At 44.7% G+C, this 7,593-nt stretch overlaps 1 long non-coding RNA gene and 1 other non-coding gene across 2 annotated transcripts; both read left to right on the top strand.

Annotated features, from left to right (window-relative positions):
• The first annotated feature begins 2,118 nt into the window (after positions 1-2,118).
• On the top strand, positions 2,119-5,057 carry LOC143434577 (uncharacterized). Its single transcript, XR_013104190.1, has 3 exons — positions 2,119-3,677; positions 3,810-3,978; positions 4,807-5,057. It is a non-coding gene; the product is annotated as an uncharacterized LOC143434577 (long non-coding RNA).
• Positions 5,058-7,104: 2,047 nt separating this feature from the next.
• LOC117699452 (U6 spliceosomal RNA) lies at positions 7,105-7,212 on the top strand. The gene has a single exon (XR_004605182.1). It is a non-coding gene; the product is annotated as a U6 spliceosomal RNA (small nuclear RNA).
• Positions 7,213-7,593: the final 381 nt, after the last annotated feature.

Here is a 7,593-nt window from a genome sequence, read left to right on the forward strand (position 1 = left end):
CTGGCTCTTGACCACTCAAACTGTGTCAAGTTCTGTCTCTTGGAGTGGGCCTTAAGTTAAATCAGACATTGATTGGTTGGCTTTTGCCACAAGTTCTACACCACCATTGCCTGAGCATATCTTGAAGGCAGGACATATTGTAAATCAAAGGGGTTTTAGCTGGACTGGTGTTTATATTTCTCTTTTGGTAGCCTGCAGAGTACCTTCCTGTACCAAAGACACTAGGATGTAGGGGTGAAGGTTCCATGCAGGCTCCAGCTTAATATCTCCATGTTCAATGAGTTGTATCAATGTTTTCCTTGGCAATGGGACAACTTTACAGAGAGCAGTCTATTGTCTTCATATCAGCCTAAGTTGTTTGGGGATTTCCATGGAACCCCCTTAGCCAACAACTCACTTGAATGCAACCCAGTCCTGGTACTGGAAGACTTGTTTGGTGAGAAGACATGACCAGTTGGGACTCCATCACCCCCATTATTAAGGAAACTTCGTTAGAATTGCCTTTATATATTTTAGGAATTTTTCTCTGTACTAGACTTCTATACCATCCTTCAAATGCTCCTTTATCCTAGCTGTCTCTCCCTGCATTCCCTGTCTCAATTGAGCCAGGGTCTCCCTATGGCACTGGAACTTGGGTAACATAGGCTGGCATCAAATTCCAGACCCTCCTTTCTCAGGTTCCCAAGGGCTGGAGTCATAGGCCTGTACCAACACATCCAGCTAAGCAGATACCCCTAGCCTCTGACATCAAAGGGCTCGTTGAGTCCGAACCCCACTCAGGCAGAGAGCAGCTAGCCCAGCACCATGGTATATTCAGGGCCCCAAGGACCTTTGCTTAGGAGGGGAGACTACAATCCAAATCTGACCAGAAGTGTAGAGGCTCCACCAGATGTCCCTGTGCCTGCTAAGGAAGTTGACTCTATCATCGAAAGGTTACTACAGAGGCTGAAAAGATGGCTCAAGTTTGGTTCCTAGCCATGTCAGGTGGTTCATGGTTACCTATCCTTCTAGCCCTGGGGGGGGGGGGGGGTCCCATTGCCCTCTTCTGGCCTCTGTGGCCTGCTGCACTCTACAAATACCCACACAGAGACCTATATATACATACACAAAATTAAAAATAATAAAGAAAACCTATTTTAACTACGGATTTATTTTACATATATGAGTACACTATCATTCTCTTCAGACACACCAGAAGAGGGCATTGGATTACCATTACAGGTGGTTCTGCAACACCATGTGGTTACTAGGAATTGAACTCAGGACCTCTGGAAGAACAGTCAGTGCTCTTAACTGCTGAGCCATCTCTCTAGACCCAGAACCTCCCTCCCCCCCTTTTTTTAAGTTCTAAATATAAAATCCCCAGGCCCCAATGTTTCCTCTGGAAGCTTTGCTAACCCTTCACAGATGAACCAATTGCTCATACTTTCTCCCAGTTAGGAGCACATTGCTCAGTTGTGAAACCCAGGCCAGCTTGACACCAAAGCAGATGAAAGGGTGTGGATACTTCAAACACTCAAAAGCTTTGTGCCTCCTGAACTAGGCGGTCTGAATCCTGTGGAAATTAGAAACCTGTAAGCAGGGCATGGTTGAGCATTCCTGTAACCCCAGCACTTAGGGGATAGAGGCAGAAGGGTCAAGAGTTCAAGGCCAGGGATCGGGCAAGACCGTACTTGCCATGTGTGGCATCCTGAGTTCTATCCCTAGAACCTGAGTAAAAGTGGAAAGAGAACACTGACTCCACGAGTCTGTCCCCTGAGCTCTATATATGCATTCAAATGTGGCACATACATATAATAATAATAATAAAGTCAGTTTAAAAAAAAATAACTCAAGGTCATCCTGGGATATACTTGAGACCCTGTGTCTCAAACCACCCCTGTGTTTCCCCAAACACAAAGCTAACTGAGCATGGTAGTACACAGTTGCCATCCTGAGTACTCAAGAGGTAGAGGCGGGAGGGTCAGGAGTTCAAAACCATCCCTAGCTACATAGCAAGCTCTGGTCCATCATGGGCTACATAAGTCCTTGTCTCAACAAAAGAAAGGAAGGAAGGAAGGGAGGAAGGAAGGAAGGAAGGAAGGGAGGGAGGGAGGGAGGGAGGGAGGAAGGAAGGAAGGAAGGAAGGAAGGAAGGAAGGAAGGAAAACACAGTTTACCATCACCTGGACCAGATGGTGGAGCATAGGGCAGACATCTCTGCCTAACCTCTTCCTGGCTCCACTCTGACACACTGACATTTAAGCCAAAGGTACTTGAACAGCAGTAGGTACAGAACGATTGCTCTGACCTTTTGGCTGCTGCTGAAAAACAGAAGATGAAATTCTGTTGTGAATGATGCAACATCCTTATCTCCAACAGCCCAGAGGTTGGGGCACGGGCCTTGTTAACTCTTATCTTTTAAGCTTCCCAATGTAATTTCATTTTCTCCTTTCCAACTCACACTCCGTATCCATTTTGGCTCCTGGACTGAGGATTTCCGGCTGCTTTTTTTTTTCTTTTTTGTCTCCAGTTCCTTTGAGGGGCTCCCAGGCTCCACAAAACCAGGTTTCTCAGCAGAATGCATCACACCCCCATGCCCCATGGTTTCTGCCTATAATGTTTGTGGAACAACCAGGCTCAGGGAGAAAGTGCTTGGTCAGGAGAAATGACTCAGCTGGTAAAGGAGCCTAGAGCCAAGCCTGACAGCCTTAGTTCAATCCCAAGACCCATGTGCTAAAAGAAAGAACCAGGTTCTGCGCATGCCTTCTGACATCCATATGCCCATTGCCCCACTGACACATGCAATACATACATACATACATACATACATACATATGAAATGAAAATTTAAAAAGAGGCTGGAGAGATGGCTCAGTGGTTACGAGCAGTTTTTGCTCTTCCAGAGGACCTAGGTTCAGATCCCAGCACTCATATCTTATCTAGCAGCACACAAACATCTACGACTCTAGCTCCAAGGGATTTGATGTTCTTTTCTGGCCTCTGTTGGCATTTGCAAACATGAAGCACACACTTATTACATACATGTAATAGGCCCTCAGACCTTAGCACAACTGATTCCATGATGGAAGTACTACTCGGGCTATAAAACTCAGCATATAGACAATGCCTTCCAAAACTAAAATGAGGACTCAATCCATAAAAGTTTATAGTTCTGTGAGAGTCTCTAAATGTACTAATCTTGCTTTTCAGCTTCTGCAGTTCTGCTTCTAGCTAGCTGTTTTGTTAACCCGAGGTATGATTTGAGGGTTTAAAAGCTCACCCTTTTCAAGGCTTAGGGCTGCGCTGGAATCTTGAACACCCAATGTAGTCACTAAGAAAGACTCTCAGTTGGTTTGAACCCATATCTGAGAAGTCTTCACTGGTGGGTAAACCACAACACATAGACACACACCAAACACAGAATTAAAGCAAATCTTTTAAAGAATGCAAAAAGGCGGGGGGAGGGCAGAGGTAGACTTTCCAGGAGGGTAGATGCAGTCCTCAGTCAGTTCTAGGACAGTGAGGGCTGCTCCATGTGAGACTAAAATGTCCTAAGTCTGGGCTTGCTGGAGGATTTCACCCCACTGGCAATACTGCTCCTTCTGCAGTGCTCCTTTTCACTGGGACATGAGACTCAGCTTCCAGGTCTGACAACAGTGCCCTGGTCCCCGTGGATGCCTGCTGCTCCCAGGAAAGGTAAGGAGCAAGCTAGGAAGAGGGAGAGTCAAGAAAGAGACCAGAGCTGCTTAATAAATACCCTGACCTCTGTGCCCAGCAGTTGGGAGACTCAGAGCTGTTCTAATACCAACTCTCTCTGAATTCCTCCAGAGATTTATTTAATACAAGCCCATCAAGATGCTAGCAGGATTCCAAAACGAGTGTGGAATCTAAAAGAGCCAAGAAGCTCCAAAAGGACATCAACGGGGTCCTGCCACCTGCTTTTCAAGTGTATTTACTAGGAAGCTGTGGCACTCAACTCCCTGTGTCGTCCGTGAAGGTCAGTCAAATGAAATGGGAAGTCCATAACAGACTCTACAAATGCAGTGCCACGGTCTCAGTACAGTTTAAAAGCACAGTCTCTTTTAAGACTCAAGGCAATCTCTTAATTGTAAGACAGAGGTCTTGGCATAGAGGACACGGGTGACAGATGAGAATGTTGTTGTGTTTAACTTTGACCTTGAAAATGTTTGCTCTTCCAAAGGCACTGCCAAGAAAATGGAAAGATGCTCAAGAGAGCACTTGCCTAGCATATCCTAGACCCAGTCTCCAATCCCTGGCCCTGAAGAGAAAAGGAAGAGGGGGAGGAGGAGGAGGAAGAAGAAGAGGGAGAGGAGGAGGAAGAGGAGGAAAAGGAGAGGGTAGTGTTGATATAGGGAGCTGAGACAGCCTTGAACGGGTGTATAAGAACTGGGTGACTGTGCATTATTGACCAGAGCCCCAAGACCATGAGGCTCTGAGGTCTGCAAAGCCTTTCCTATACAGGCCACGCTCAGAATTGGCAAAGCCTTTCTCTGGTTCAAGTACCAATGTTTTCAGAGGATTGACCAGTGTGTAAGGATTGACCAGTGTATGCAAAAAACTAGCAACTAATTCGTCCTCTTCCTTCCCAATGATTGCAACCTGAGGACTCAAATGAGAACGTATAATCTCTTCTCCTCCTGATGAGTAAGATAAACCTGCTGAGTTTCCAGGTTGATGCTCCATCAGAGTGAACATGGCCCACCTGGTCCCAGCTTGTGTGTGTGTGTGTGTGTGTGTGTGTGTGTGTGTGTGTGTGTGTGTCTGCCTGTCTCTCTATCTTTTATTTCCTTGCTGTCCTATTCAGTTTTCTAGGACCAAGCCATGCTGTACACAGTAAAAAGGGGATTGTCAAGAGAAGACTAAGAAGAGGGGGGAGAAAGAAGAAGAGTGGAGAACAAGGAGGAGGAGAAAGATATAATTAAAGCATACAACACCGTGTTAAAGAGCGGCTTAGATTAGTTTCTCATCATACTCTGTGTGGCCCAGGTGGCTCGCTTAATGACGTTGATTCACCCAGGGAGTGTGTTCTTCTTCTTTCAACACGTTAATAAAAATTATTTTGGCTTAAAACGCTTGTCTAAGTTTTCCCTGTTAGAAGAAAGTCTTGAGCAAGCAGCTATTTTCTTCTAAGATGTAATATATTTGTTTTATTATTCCTCCTGTTTGTTTCTGCATTCTATTTCTAAAGACAATTCACATTAGGCCACTGTGTGCAGTGACAAAGCATCCTTCGGCACCAGTGAGATGACTCAGCAGGAAAAGGTGCCAACCATTGAACCTGACGATCAGAGGTCACATGTGGAAGGACTGAACTTCTACAAATCGTCCTCTGACCTCCACATGTGTGCCATAGCAGGAGTTCAGGCCGATGCAAAATAAGGAAATAAAGAACATGTAAAATTCTTTTTAAGAAAAGAAAAAAGAGCAACTTTCAATCCAACCATTTGAAAAAAAAATACTTGCAAGTCAGTTATCCAGTGATGGAATTGCAACAAGATAGGTCATGGGCGCTTACATTTTAAGAAAGAACCAAAAAAATCAAAACATCAGAGTGTTTAAGCAAGTTCACCAGCATCGTAGACAGTATAAGCACAGAGGCGATGCGGTACAGGCAGAGACACTTTACCAGTTGCTCTTCTTATTGCTGTACCAAATACCAAGTTCAACAAGGCCAGGTCATTTTTGGCTCAAAGACTGAGGGGATTCGGTCTATCATGGTGGGGGAAGCCATGGTGACATGGGGTGACATGGCAGCATGTTGGGGACAGTGGGGGTGTTCAGCTTGTTTGCATCTTAGACAACCAGGAAGCAAAGCAAAGCTACTGACAATTCTAGGCTGGCTCTAGCCCTCAAAGCTCCTTTTATGCAATTTCTTGCTAATTGAAACATTCCCTCCTTGAGAGTCTCTTTAAGGTCAAGAAGTAAAGGAAACTTACAAGGCTCTGGAAGACCATGAAACATAAGACTCAGAAGGCCCCTCCTCAGCTTATATAAACTCCAAACAACTGCTGGAGAGGAGATTCTTCAGTGGAACTGCCTACCAGTTATGCAGGGAGCTCCAGGAATGCAGCTTTCCCAAGTCATCACTGATGCTGGGGTGGACTTTTCAGTGATGCAGTTGACTGTGCACTGGTATCCAGGCTCCTTTAAACAGCCTCACTCATCTCCCATATTTTATACCCCAATCTCCCTGATTCACTGAACTGGGGAGATTTTGGTCTGTTGTCAGTGATGTACTTGGGATGAACAGACATTTCTTCATAACTCCCCAGAAAAGGTTACAGAACAGCTCTCTATCCCAGTGATCAGCTTTGGATTACATCCCACCTCCTAGAAGTTCCCTAGCCTCCAGGGCAACGCCACCACCTGGAGACCCGGTGTTCAAACAACGGAGCACGTGAAGGATATTTCCCACCCAGATTGCAGCAGATACTCAACACACTGAGAATTGTAGAAATTAAAATAGAAGCCACTAGTTCTCACCTCCTGCCACTCAGAATGACTGACAGTTAGGAAATAGCTGGGAAGAATATGGAACTGGGGCCTCACCCTGGGTGTGTGGGAACCCACAAGGGCTTAAACCGATGGGAACAGGTTAATAGTTTCCTGTAAAGTCTAGTGGACATTTACATAGGACCACAGTCCACACTTCATGATGTTAGGAGTGACATGAAGGTTCACACGTGACCACACACATGAGTACACAAACATAAATACATGCACACATATACTTACTCACGTATGTACCACACATACATGTACTCATATGTGCACACATGTGCACTCATACACACATAAACACCACATATGCATGAACTTGTGCACACACATGCACTCACAGACATACACGCCACATACAAACAAGCTTGTGCACATATGTACTCATACCACATATATACACTATACACACATGAGCTCATGAACCCACATAAGTATATACCACACACATAAGCTTATGGATATGCAAACATGCCTGCATGCATACATGTTCACAACTGCAATTAATGTTCAATGAACATTAGTCCTCCTGTGCTTGTTTGTGTACACAGCTCCACAAACTCAGGTGGAATAATGAATATCTTTGGCGTCTTAAGAATTTAACCTGCTCACTATGGTAGCACGAATACTAAAATTGAAACTATACAGAAGAGATCAGCACGGCCCCTGTGCGAAGATGACAACACAAACTCATGAAGCATTCCCTAATTTTAAAAATGGACTGTCAAAGAAAAAAATTAATTTAAGAAATAAATATGTTCAGCCAAGCACAGTGCATGTTTTCAACCCTGGCACTCTGAAGGCAAAGGCAAGCAGATTTCAGTGAGTTCAAGACCAGCTTGGTCTACAAAAATGAGTTAGAGAACAGCCAGGGCTGAAACGCAAAAACTCTGTCTCTATAAACAAGTAAACAATCACCCCCTTCCAAAGGAAGTAAACGTGCTTTTATTCATTTGTTCATTTATTATTTTGAGATATTCAGAACAACGCTAATAGCTATTAGCAACTGCAGCACTGAAACTAATAGTTACTGCAAAGCTCACAGCCACACAGACACTTCAAGGACATAAATGACAATTCCCACACCTCCACA

The sequence above is a fragment of the Arvicanthis niloticus genome, chromosome 1 (assembly GCF_011762505.2).
Source record: "Arvicanthis niloticus isolate mArvNil1 chromosome 1, mArvNil1.pat.X, whole genome shotgun sequence".
Lineage (NCBI taxonomy): Eukaryota > Metazoa > Chordata > Mammalia > Rodentia > Muridae > Arvicanthis > Arvicanthis niloticus.